This window comes from Dipodomys ordii, unplaced genomic scaffold (assembly GCF_000151885.1).
Source record: "Dipodomys ordii isolate 6190 unplaced genomic scaffold, Dord_2.0 Scaffold11, whole genome shotgun sequence".
Taxonomy (NCBI): Eukaryota; Metazoa; Chordata; class Mammalia; order Rodentia; family Heteromyidae; genus Dipodomys; species Dipodomys ordii.
In genome coordinates this window covers 16,212,896-16,226,255 of record NW_012267227.1, presented here as the reverse complement: position 1 = coordinate 16,226,255, position 13,360 = coordinate 16,212,896, and the positions used below count along the sequence as shown (strand labels likewise).

The window sequence follows — 13,360 nt, the reverse complement described above, 5'->3', positions numbered from 1 at the left end:
CAACACCACATAAGCAAAAAGAAAAAAGCCGGAAGTGGCACTGTGGCTCAAGTGGTAGAGTGCTAGCCTTGAGCTGAAGAGCTGAGGGACAGCACTCAGGCCCAGAGTTCAGGCCCCACCACCGGACCCAAAAAAAAAAAAAAAACTGCAATGGTGAGGGACCAAGTCCTTTAAGAGGCCGATGCCTCTTCATCCTTGGGTCTTCAATTTCCCATCCCTTCCTTTCCCATGTCTTCCTTTTTGCTTTCTTTTTGCACAGTAGCATAGTGAAAAACACGAACTTTGCATTCAGGTGACCCTGTGTACAAACCTAGAATTTATTTCTTACTGGGTGACTTCTGCAGATCACAAGTGGGAAGTGTTAGGGATCATACGCCTGTCATGTCCATTACTTTGTGACTTGAATGTCAGGTGTCCCATTCATTTCTAGTATTTGGACTTGCAGCCAAAACTTTTCTTAAACATTGGCCTTAATTTTATCTGGCTTGAATCTATATAAAGATCGATTTGTTTTCCCTCTAAAATCAGACTGGGTTTGAATTCAGGCACAGCCACTTGATAGCTGGTCTCCTTTGGACAAGTTGTTTAACCTATTTGAATCCTAGTTGTTGTTTTTGTCAGTCATGAGACTTAAACTCAGGGCCTGGGCATTGTCCTTGAGCTTTTTCCACTCAAGGTTAGCACTCTACCCCTTGGTGCCACAGCACTACTTCCTGTTTTCTGGTTGGAGATAAGAGTGTCATGGACTTTCTTGCCTGGGCTGGCTTTGAACGGTGATTCTCAGAACTCACCCTCCTGAGTAGCTAGGATTACAAGCGTGAGTCTCCAGTGCCTGCTGCATCCTAGCATTTGTAGAGATAGTCATATATACCTCAAAGAGTTACTGTGAGGAGGAAATGAAATAATGAAGTATTTGGAGACATGAATTGTTTAATGTGACTGGAGTCCCTGCTGTGATGCACATTATTGGTGTAAAAGAGAAGCAAGGACTATAGTTTTTATTTTCCCAAAAGTTGAACTAGATTTGAAAAATCTCTTTTTTTGGATCTGGGTTTGAGTCCTTTGGGAACCAGCACACTCTATTTGGAAAACTGAGCTAACTTCCTACGGGTGAGAAACATCTGCTGGCAGGAGAGTCCTCTGCTCAAACATATTGTGTTTGGGCGATTGTATTTGTAAAACTTTCCATGAGGAACATTAGCTCAGTTTTGCCCACCAAGAGCTGTAAGTGACTGTTCAAAACAAACCCCGACTGAGTCAACAGAAAGCAGGTCCAGGAACAAAAAGCTACCCAGCCCTTTGTGGAAAGCAATTGCTCTTATTCTCCTAGGAATCTTTATTTGAAAATAATCTGTTATTTGGCTAAAATACAGTACCAAAAACCTTTTCAAAAAAATCATTTAAGTGAGATTTTCTCTGCAAACACTGCATTCAAAATGAAAAGTAATCATGATGATGACAATTATGCTTGCTGATGTGTTTTTATATTTGTTCGCTCTTCACAATATGCTCACAATATACTAAACAGCAAACAACACACAGACTGCAGCATTGCCCACCCTCCAGGGGCACTGGGAGAGAGTTACAGACCCTTTCTGAATATTTTCACTACTTCTGGAGTTCAGTACCGTGTTGTCAGGAAGTTGGAGAGGCTTCAGAGGGAAACCATACTGCTGAAAGAGATTAAAGACCTGGGCTGCAGGACGCCAGAGGAAACAGCTGTAAACTTCACATGCATTAGGCATGTGGCTATTGAATGCAGATTTGTTGGTCCAGAGCCAGAAGACAGGCGACACTGCTTCCTAATATAGAACATGATGAGCTGCAAGTAATAGTGCAAGAACCAGCGGTTCTCACCAGGAAGATTTCAGTTCAGTTGCAGAGAATTGTATGTAATTAGGACATGAAGAACAGCTTGAATCCTAATATGTAGTAACTTCAAAATTCTAGAATATTGAGCTAGCCACTCAATACACACCTGTAATCTTAGCTCCTCAGGATTGTTTTCTAACCTGCCTATCACTTTCGCAACTCTTCACATCTTGCCTGAATTCTTCTCTCTGGACACAAGGACAGGGTAGGGTAGCCATGCTGACTTTCCAGTAGCATATTTTGGTGCCAACACATCTGTTTCTGCAGGAAGTAATCACCATCCTCCACACCTGTGTCTGGGTGAGGACATGCCTGCAAGTTCTACAAGCACTTTTCCACTGTGCAGACTCTGACTGCTTTCTTTTCTTCACCCAGTATCATCTTCTGGAGATTAGGGTAGACTTGGCTTGCTTTGAGGTTTCTTCCAGATGCTGCCCCTGCCTGTCTATGGGGTTACCATGACCAGGTTTTTGTGTCCTGCACAAGGGATGCCTCCTATGGGCTGGATTTTTCATGACATTTGAGACGATGTCCAGCTCTATTCTGTTCTACTCTACCACCCTAGATAGACTCTTGGTCTTTTTTCCCCCTCCTCCTAGCACTGACCAGGTGTTGTCTTCTCTGAGTCTTGTGCTTTCTTTCTTTCTTTTTTTTTTTTTGTCAGTCGTGGGGCTTGAACTCTGGGCTTGGGCACTGTCCGTGCGCTCTTCAGCTCAAGGCGAGTGCTCTACCGCTTGAGCCACAGTGCCACTTCCGGTTTTCTAGTGGTTTATTGGAGATAAGAGTCTCACTGACTTCCTGCCCGGGCTGGCTTTGAACCTCGATCCTCAGATCTCAGCCTCCTGAGTAGCTAGGATTATAGGCGTGAGCCACCCGCACCCGGCTGAGTCCTGTGCTTTTTGCATGGGCTAGCCACAGATTGGGTCTTGACAACTTTTTGTCTGGGCTAGCATCAAACCACCATTTTCCCACCTATGCTTCCCATATAACCAATATATTAGGAGTCTCACAGACTTTCCTTCCCAGGCTGGCTTTGAACCGTGATCCTCAGATCTCAGCCTCCTGAGTAGCTAAGATTTCAGGAACGAGCCACTGGTGCCTAGCAGTCTCGCAGATTTGTCTACCTGGCTGACTTTGACCTCAGTGCTCAGATCTCAGCCTTCTAAGTAGCTAGGAATACAGATGTGAGCCACCTGAGCCTGGTTTTGAGTTTTGTGTTGGCTAACAAATCACTTTCTCTTCCAAACAAAGCTAAGTAGGATTAAGTAGAGATAGAGTACAACTCTCACTTCATATCCCTCCCATCCCTTGTATCTCCTGAACTTAGAATGTGAAGGAAGGAGTCCTGTGTCCTGCTTCATAGCTGTCTCTCTAATTCCTGTGCTGCATATTTTAAATGATGGAAGTTGGACTAATTAATAATTGGGTGAATGACAGATAAGATAAGGCTCTGCGTCCTTGATTTTTTTTTTTTTTGGTGGGGGTTGTGTGTGTATGTGGTGGTTGGGATCAAACTCGGGGTTTCTCTTGCACACCAGTCATACATACTTCCACTGAGATTCTTCTAACCTTCTCAAATCTTTCTGCTCATTTTGGGCAGCCTTCCTGGTGTGCTTTAGTTCGAGAACCACAGTCTTCTGTGAGTTTTCTGTGCATCCCCTTTCCCTAGTGTATGCTAGGGAGCTGGGGAGCATGTGGGTGTGGAAAGATCATCTCATGAATATTTGCAGAGCTCTGTGCATTCCAACCCTTGTGCTGTTTCTCTCTAACCAAGATGGGGACAGAAGTAGAAGGGAGAGAAGTTTCTAAGAGAAAGCCTTATTGTGCAATAATTGGATGGGACTGTGTAGGCCTGAGTGGGGGTTGGAAGACTAGTGTGAGTGTTTCATTGTAGTCTGTTCCTGATGCCAGCAGCACAGCTGCTCAGCTCTATAAGCATCTCCACGGGCTGGATTTTGGCGGAATAAGGTCATTCTTTTGGCTTCATCTAACTTATTTTCCCCCTCTCCATAAGCTTGGAATTTTATGAGAATAGCTTGCAGACTCATAGAAACATCTGAAGGATGGAAATCCTTGACACTTAGTGTTTGTTGCTGGTGCCAAATGCCTATATAAAAATGAGCAGTGGAAACCAGAGAATTGTTTTACAGTACCAAAGCTTGTTTGGATTTTTTTCCTCTCTGGGCCAAATATAATAGCAATTCCTGGTATTATCTGGAATGGTTGCGCTCTAGTCTGGAGAGAGGTTATCTTCAGGATAGGCATGCTCAGGACTTGGTAGGCATTGTAGACCCAGAGCAGCCTAAGCATAAATACGGATCTCTTGAGACAGTTTTCCTTCGTGCTACCTAGAAGGCCTCTTGCTTGCATCTGCAACCCTGAGAATTTGCCTGATACTCCCCTGATGCCCGTCTTACTTAGATTTGTCAAGAAATTGCTTGAAAACAAGTGGACTAGGAGAGAGACTGAGAGAAAGAATAAAAAAGGAATGCACTCCTTACCTGACTTATGGAACTGTAAGCCCTCTGTACGTTGCCTTTATAATAGCAACAATTTTTTGTAAATGCCAGGCACTAGTGATTCACACCTCTAATCCTAGCTATTCAGGAGGCTGAGACCTGAGGATCACAGTTCAAGTTAGCCCAAGCAGGAAAGTTCGTGAGACTCTTATCTCTAGTAAACTACTCAGAAAAATACAGAAGTGGCGCTATGGCTCAAGTGGTGGAGAGTTAGCTTTGAGAACAAAGAGGCTAAGGGACAGTACCCAGGCCTTGAGTTCAAGCCCTAGGACTGGAAAAAAAATATTTTAAAATAAATACCTAAACTAAATAAAAAACAAGGACGATGATTACTTATTTAGGAAAAACCAATTTACAAAATCATCTAAAGATTATAGAAAGGGGCTGGGAAGGTGGCTCAGTGGTAAAACGCTTGCCTTGCATGCTTAAGGCCCTGGGTTCAATTCCTCAGCACCACATAAGCAAAAAAAAAAAAGATTATAGAAAATGAAGAGTGGCCCTTTAAAAATAAAGTCTGTATGTTCACCACACCCGACATATGTGCACAAGCAGACTGATAACAGCAGACCTCTCCCAAGGATGCCACCCGGTCTGCTTTGCCAGGTGCTGCATTTCCCCTGACATATTTGCACAGTTAGCTTGAGCCAAGTACCATCTCAGCACTATTTCAGTAGACCTCCGTTGGGGAGCTAGTATAGTTGACCAACAAAAGATCATCATCACTTCTTCCTCCTCTCTTTTCCTCCTCCTCCTCTCTCTCCCCCTCCTCTTCCTTCTGTTCCTCCTCTTCCTCCTCTTTTACCCCCCACTTCCTCTTTCCTTTTTCCTCTTCCCCTTCCTCCTCTTCCTCCCATTCCTCCTCATCTTCTCCTCCTCCTCTTCTTCCTGTTTCTCTTCTTCCTCTTCTTTCTCTTCTTATTCTTCCTACCCCTCCTCCTCTCCTCTCAGGTCTTGGTTTCTGTCATTTGTACTCTATGGTAAATGATCGAAAACATGGATAGGCTACAGTGGAGCGAGGCTTTGTTTGGTTGAAGCAACTTGAAGTCTGAGGGCTGGAGTGGAACAAGTGGCACCAGAGCAGCGTACTTGGAAATCTGGTGACTAACATGCAGCCAGCAGCCTTAAGATCAGAGGAAGCAATGTGAGGAGGAAGGTTTCCTGCCTGCCAGTGAGACGCATGAAGCAGATGCTGTTCAGATCAGACACAAAACTAATCTCTCTTCAACTATACCTTGGGTTGCTGAGAATCATACGGGGTTCAGCTTGCCCTGCTAATTAACCCAGCTATGAAACCAGAAGTATTCGGGGGCTCAGCTCACTTGCTTCTCCAGCATTGATATTTGTCTCCAGAGACCCATTCAGATTAAACTATATTAAAAACAGGAAATACGTTCCTAGCAGCATTTTCCACATGTGAGTGTTAAAAACAAACACCATCCTCTATGTTTGTTCTCATATAAAAGTATTCCCAACTCAAACAATGAAGCATAAATTATAATTAAAAACAACAACAACAATGAAGCAGCTTAATCCTATATGACTACCTCTCAACGCTGGCTGACCAAACCCATTACAAAAGGCAGTGCAGAGCTCTCATGAATGCACAAGAAATAGGAAAATAGCCAGGCACTGGTGGCTCACACCTGTAATCCTTGCTACCCTGGAGACTGAGATCTGAGGATTGTGGTTTGAAGCCAGCCTGGGCAGGAAAGTTCGTGAGACTCTTTATCTGCAGTTAACCACTAATTTAAAAAAAAAAACAAGCCAGGCGCTGGTGGCTCACGCCTGTAATCCTAGCTACTCAGGAGGCTGAGATCTGAGGATCGCGGTTCAAAGCCAGCCCGGGCAGGAGAGACCGTGAGACTCCTATCTCCAATAAACCACCAGAAAACCGGAAGTGGCGCTGTAGCTCAATAGAGCACTCGCCTTGAGCTGAAGAGCTGAGGGACAGCGCCCAGGCCCAGAGTTCAAGCCCCACGACCGACAAAAAAAAAAAAAAAACTATCTCTAGTTAAAAGCCAGAAGTGGAGGTATGGCTCAAATGGTAGGATGATAGGCTTGAGCAAAAAAGCCCAGGCCCTGAGTTCCAAGCCCAGGCCTGGCACAAAAAAAAGGAAAACTGGTGATGTGCATCCTGAAGATCAAATGTGTAGAAATTAATGCAGGCAATGTTTCTGGGAAGCCTAGAGAATGGTCATAATTTGATTTAGCATATTTAGTGTGAGTGTTCTGGACCAGGCACGTAGCTTATATTCCTTTCCTCAGCCAGTGCTGTGGAGTGTGCGTGGGTGCTTGCGCTGAGTGTCGCTGTGTGCCGCAGTTCCCCAGGGGCGGCACAGCGTGCACATGATAGTCAGCCGAAGGCATTGCTAAGCCCAGGATCTGACTCCTGGTATTGCTGCTCTCTTCCATGTTCTGCTAAGAGGAGTGGGTGGTGGAAAAGAGATAGTGTGCAAAAACCCATGGTGGAACAAAGAAGAGGCGAAGCGCTAGAGAAGAAACACTTTTTTTTTTCCTTTCTTCCTTGCTGTGATGTCATTCTGCCTAAATAAGTCCTGTGTTGAGGAAGGCTGTGGAAACCCTCAGGGCCTGACCCACGTCTTTCTGTAGCCTGTTTTTTTGCTCACAACTCTCATATGGCTCTGTTGATGACGCTGCTGTAGATGACACTATGTGATCAAATGAACCTTTAGTGAACATGAGTTATTTATTTATTTATTTATTTGCAGATCGAGGGGCTTTAACTCTGAGCCTAGGTGCTGTCCCTCAACTCTTTAGCTCAAGGCAAGTGCTCTACCACTTCTGGTTAGCTCAAGGCAAGTGCTCTACCATTTCTGGTTTTCTCGTGGTTAATTAGAGATAAGAGTCTCTTGGACTTTCCTGCCCAAACTGGCTTTGAACTGCAATCCTCAGATCTCAGCCTCCTGAGTAGCTAGGATTACAGGTGTGAACCACTGGCACTGGCACTGGCATTGCAGTCTTTTTCATAAGCAAAAATACAAATAAAGCCAGGCACCAATGGCTCTAGCCTGTAAATCCTCATTACTCAGGAGGCTGAGAGGAGGATCACAGTTCAAAGCCAGCCTGGGCAGGAAAGTCTATGAGATCTTATTAACTCCAATTAACAACTCAAAAATAGGAAGTGTAACTAGGTACCTGTGGTTTTACACCTATAATCCTAGCTACTCTGGAGGATGATATCTGAGGATTGCAGTTGGAAGCCAGCTCAGGCAGGAAAGTCAGTGAGACTCATCTCCAATAAAATACTCCAAAAACCCAGAAGTGGTGCTGTGGCTCAAGTGGTAGAGTGCTCACCGTGAGCAAAAGAAGCTCAGGGACAACACCTAGGCCATGAGTTCAAGACCCAGGACTGGCAGACAAAGCAAAACAAAGTGGTACTGTGGCTCAAAGTGGTAGAGCACTAGCCTTGAGCACAAAGAGACTCAGGGACATACATACCCAGGCCCTAAGTTCAAGCTCTACAAATGACCAAAAAGAAAAAAAAACCTGCACTGTTTAAAAGACTTTGTTGAAATGGAATGAACAGAAAAAAAAAAAAAACACCTCACATACTACACTTACCCATGCAGCACAGTGAATTTCCATTCGCTGGGCATACAAGCAGCCTACATCTCGCATGGCGGGAGGTTGCCCTTACCGTGTTATGCTACAGTTTACCGCTTTTCTCTGAGATTTTTTTTCCTGCAGTGAATGTGCTGAAAGGTTAGAGAGCTGAGCTTTCATGGGATGGCTCTTTTCATCTCCAGAGTGGCTCAGCCAGCTGCTTCCTAATAGACCCAGCAGAGGGTTTTACAGAAATGGGGGCGGTTGCTGTCTTTTTTCAGACTCCACCAAATGCTGCAGTACATCAGGTGATAGAATGTGCTTACAGGGATTACTCAGATGTATAAAATTAGATTGTGCCAGGTGACAGGGGCTGAAATGCCAGTAGTGGGGACCCTGTACAAAGTGGACCCAAGAGAAATCAAGATTGTTTCCTAAAAGTGCCTAAAGCAGAAGTAGAAAGTTTAGACTCAAGTTACCACTAATGTTGTGTGACCATGAGCAAATTACTCCTCTGTGGACATGAGTAATGCTTCTTCCTCACCTTTCTTCTCTGAATCCTTTGCCAGCCTTTCTTTTCAAGCTTCCCTTCTTCTTCTTCTTTTTTTTTTTCTTTTTTTTTGTTGGTCATGGGGCTTGAACTCTGGGCTGGGCGCTGTCCCTCAGCTCTTCAGCTCAAGGTGAGCACTGTACCACTTAAGCTACAGCACCACTTCCGGTTTTTTGGTTGTTTTTTTGGAGATAGGAGTCTCACGGTCTTTCCTGCCCAGGCTGGCTTTGAATTGTGATCCTCAGATCTCAGCCTCTTGAGTAGCTAGGATTACAGGCTTGAGCCACTGGCACCCAGCTAAGCTTCCCTTCTTTTTCTGACTCCAAGGCCTGTAGGTGGAGTCTGAACAACCTTCTCCTGACACCTAACCCCCAAGAGACTACTCTACTTTCTGTTTTTTATTTTTTTATTCTACTTTCTTGTTTATTATAATAATTATTATTTATTTAGTTTACATTAATATCTTCACATCCAGCCTTTTAATTTGCCCTTACATTATAAGATATACCAAAAGTTAAGAAGTATATTTCACTAATGAATATATATATAATGAATATATATACATATTACATATATATATATATCTATGTGTGTGTATATATGTGTATATATATGTATATATATCAATATCATGCAGGACATCTTTATTTTATTTATTTTTTTGGGGGGGGGTCCGGTTGTGGAGCCTGAACTCTGGGCTGGGCGCTGTCCCTCAGCTCTTCAGCTCAAGGCTAGCACTCTACCACTTGAGCCACAGCACCACTTCCAGCTTTTTTCTTTTTGCTTATGTGGTGCTGAGGAATCGAACCCAGGGCCTCATGCATGCAAGGCAAGCACTCTACCACTGAGCCACCTTCCCAGCCAGGGCTGGCTTTTATTGGTGGTGGTTGTTGTTGTTTTTCAGTCATGGGGCTTGACTGGGCCTGGGCACTGTCCCTTAGCTCTTCAGCTCAAGGCAAGAGCTCTACCACTTGAGCCACAGCACCACTTCCAGTGTTCTAGTGGTTAATTGGAAATAAGAGTCTCATGGAGTTTCCTGCCCAGGCTAGCTTTGAACTGTGATCCTCAGATCTAGCCTCCTGAGTAGTTAGGATTACAGATGTGAGCTACAGGTGCCCAGCCTTGTGGTTGGCTTTGAACCTCGATCCTCAGTCTTAGCCTCCTGAGTAGCTAGGATTACAGGCGTGAGCCACCAGTGCCCAGGCAAACTTTTTTTGGTCAGTCATAGGGCTTGAACTCTGGGCCTGGGTGCTGTCCCTGAGCTCTTCAGCTCAAGGCTAGTGCTCTACCACTTGAGCCACAGTACCACTTCCAGTTTTTTGGTGGTTTATTGGAGATAAGAGTCTCACAAGCTGGGCAGCGCCCAAGCCCAGCGTTCAAGCCCCACGACCAAAAAAAAAAAAAAAAAAGAGTCTCTGCCCTGACTGGCTTTGAACGGCGATCCTCAGATCTCAGCCTCCTGAGTAGCTAGGATTACAGGCGTGAGCCACCAGCGCCTCGCTCAGACTATCTTTTATATTACCATCTTCATTGTTCTTTTCTAGGCCAGTGGCTGGGGGACCACTACCAAGTCTGCTTTTGCACAGCTACTGTCCACCAGTTCTGTTTTAGGCTCATTATTATTGGCTGTTAAACCCCATTATGCTAAGGCTTTTCGAGGTGGTAAGGGAGAGTGATGACTAGGTTCCTTTACATGATGGGATCATGAATATATGTCTCTGTATGCAAATAAGGTAAACTGGAAACGTCAGCAGTCCTACAGCCAGGCCCCATGACAAAGGAACATTATTCATTACTGCTTGGAATTCCACAGTAACTATTAAGGCTTGTTGTAGCTCTGTTTCCTGTTGAGGTCCCCAAGAGAGATGATTATGTCCGTTAATCTTAATTTAGCGTGTGTGTGTGCGCGCGCGCGTGCGTGTGTGCGTGCGTGCGTGTGTGCGTGTTGCTATGAACTGGAAACTCCTTTCCAGAAAAGCAATCTTTCTTTCGTTATTTCTCACAGGATTCTAGTGAATCCATCTTTTTGTAGGGAGGAAGGGAACATCCAGAGGAGTTGCACAACATGTCTTTTCTTTGACTTCCTCACTTATATCCAGTGACTATCACGGCCACATATGTGGCCTACCAGATCTCACAGTGTCGCTTGGACAGTTGCCCATGGAAACGGTTATCAGGGAAAAGAAAGCATTGTTAGAAATAGTAAATTGTGTATAAACAAATACTTCTTTAGAAATCTCAAAACTCAGTTTTGAGGCTTGTTTAGGTTTCTTTCTCAGATTTATTTATTTATTTTTGTCTGTCGTGGGGCTTGAACTCTGGGCCTGAGCGCTGTCCCTCAGCTCTTCAGCTCAAGGCGAGCGCTCTACCACTTGAGCTACAGCGCCACTTCCAGTTTTCTGGTGGTTTATTGGAGATAGGAGTCTCACAGTCTTTCCTGCACAGGCTGGCTTTGAACCGTGATCCTCAGATCTCAGCCTCCTGAGTAGCTAGGATTACAGGCTTTTCTCAGATTTCTTTAGGACCAGGGACTTAGAGCTCCAAAGTTCAAATTCCAGTTTTAGAGTATACACACACCCACACCCAATCTCATTTTTTGAAAGAAGTAATCAAAATCTTCAACTGTATTAGTAGTCTTGTTACAGAAAGTGAACATTCTTTGTAATTTGGAAAATAGCAAAAAAGAAAGAAAAATGTGTTTCTATCAGTCTCTAATAAAGCTTCACATTCATTTAATAATGGCCATGTGGGTGGAAGCTGGGGAAGAGAGTATAATTTTCTTTATGTGCAAATGGAAAGCTTGAAGGGGGAGAGTTAAAAAGTTCCAAAAAATGATTTTTAAATGACAGCAGGATTAGATTTCATTACTTTTGGCCAAAAACTATTATAAAACATTTGTGAAACTGCTGTGCAGAAATTCTAAGGGAGATAAAAGGTTGTTTCCAGGGTGAAGTAAAACAACAGGAACTAAAGAAACCTTGAAGAACAATTTTAAATTGTAGGGTAACAGTGTCAGACAATAACATTTGCCTTTTTTGACATCTGCCGATAGTTACAGTGTCAGCTGCAGAATTCCAGGGCTAGCCTCCTCTTGTTCAGTTGTACTATTTTCTCATCTTGAGTAGCTGAAGTTACAAGGGTGCACCACCACACCCAGCTTTTGTTTTTCTTGAAGTCCTTACAAAGGGAGGAAAAACATTTGGTTCTAGATGTGGCCTTACTCTGTCTGTACCTCTGATTCCACCTCCTGCTGAGGTACGAGAAAGAAAGATAAAGTTTTGGGGAAAGATTTTTCCCTAGTAAGTAGACATCAAACTCTCTTCAAATAGGTGGCAAATCTTGTTTAATGCAGAGAAATATACCACTCCTTCTTTAAACTATAGGAATTTAACCCAGTCAGATTTGAGGATGCAAATAGAAACTTGCTGAATTTTCAGCTTTACTGATAAAAATTAGTGAATGGAGAGCTCTGCATGGGAGATTGCAGGAGGGAGTGAGAATTATTCAATGTTCCAGACTTTTCAGTTTTTTGGCCCTTTGCCTGGATAGTGAAAGCATTAAAAAACAAATACTTCACTGGTTTAAAGACAATGGCAGCTGCTAAAACAGGTGAAGTAGCCTAGTCCTGACTCTTGTCTTTGTCCATTGTCTTGACTGCTGTGTATTACCTCACTTAATCTTTACAGCAGTGTTTGTGACTAGATACAAAACACCTGTTTTACAGCTAGATAAACTGAGGCTTACCAAATTCATGTAACAAGCACAAGATCACACAGATTTAAAGTAATAGGAGTAGTACTACAATTTGGAACCATACTGGATAATTCATAAAATTTACAGAAAAGTTGAAAAAATGGGTAGGGAAGTAATGGAAAGCCCAGGCAAAACCACAGAACAGGGTCAGCTGATTTGAACACCCCGCTTGGCACTGTGCCCACTGTATGTTTGGCCCACAGTATTGAGGGACTCTGGGAGAACTGATCAACTATTGCTTTGTTGTTGTTTAGTTGATGGCCTCATTTCACGTGTCATGGTTCTAGCTATTAGGAAGAGAGAAGGCAGATCTGGTCTGCTTGGCTTCTGTAGTAGAGGGCTGGGCTCTGCTTCCCAGGATGGACATAATAAGATATCCAACAAGTAGGAAAAGTATTTGGATGCTGAGCTCCATGCATATAATGGGTAAGCATCCACTATACCAATTTGCCACAATGGGTGATGTCTATGTGTGCTCTGCCGAGGCTTGGCTGAACTGGACACTGTTGATCTCATAAACCCAGTTCTATTCTGCCATCTAGGGTCTGCCTGTCTGAGTTTAGTAGGACTTCAGACAGCAGGCCAAGTTGTAGGAGTTTTCTTGTGAGGATTTCTGGCTGCTTCTGATCCCATTCCCTCCTCCCCCCAAAACAAAACAGAACAGTAACAAAAACTGACTGGCACAGAGGTGGATGAGCTGCTGTTAGGAGCAGTCTGGGGAAACATGAAACATTCTTCATTGATCCTCACCATGTGAGACCTTGAGTTTGCTTGTTATCAGCAATGTTTCACTCTGGCTTATTCAGTTGGCCATAGTAAGCTCCTTGGCCTGAGAAGAGAAAGGGATAGTTTAGCTGCTTGTCTTTTTTTTTTGGTCGGTCGTGGGGCTTGAACTCTGGGCCTGGGCGCTGTCCCTCAGCTCTTCAGCTCTAGGCGAGCACTCTACCACTTGAGCTACAGTGCCACTTCCGGTTTTCTGGTGGTTTATTGGAGCTAGGAGTCTCACGGTCTCTCCTGCCCGGGCTGGCTTTGAACTGGGATCCTCAGATCTCAGCCTCCTGAGTAGCTAGGATTACAGGCATGAGCCACCAGCGCCCGGCTT

General features: G+C 44.1%; 1 protein-coding gene across 1 annotated transcript in view; it reads left to right on the top strand.

Annotated features, from left to right (window-relative positions):
- Positions 1 to 13,360, top strand: part of Stard9 (StAR-related lipid transfer (START) domain containing 9) — a 78,751-nt gene that overhangs the window by 14,362 nt on the left and 51,029 nt on the right. The window lies entirely within an intron of this gene.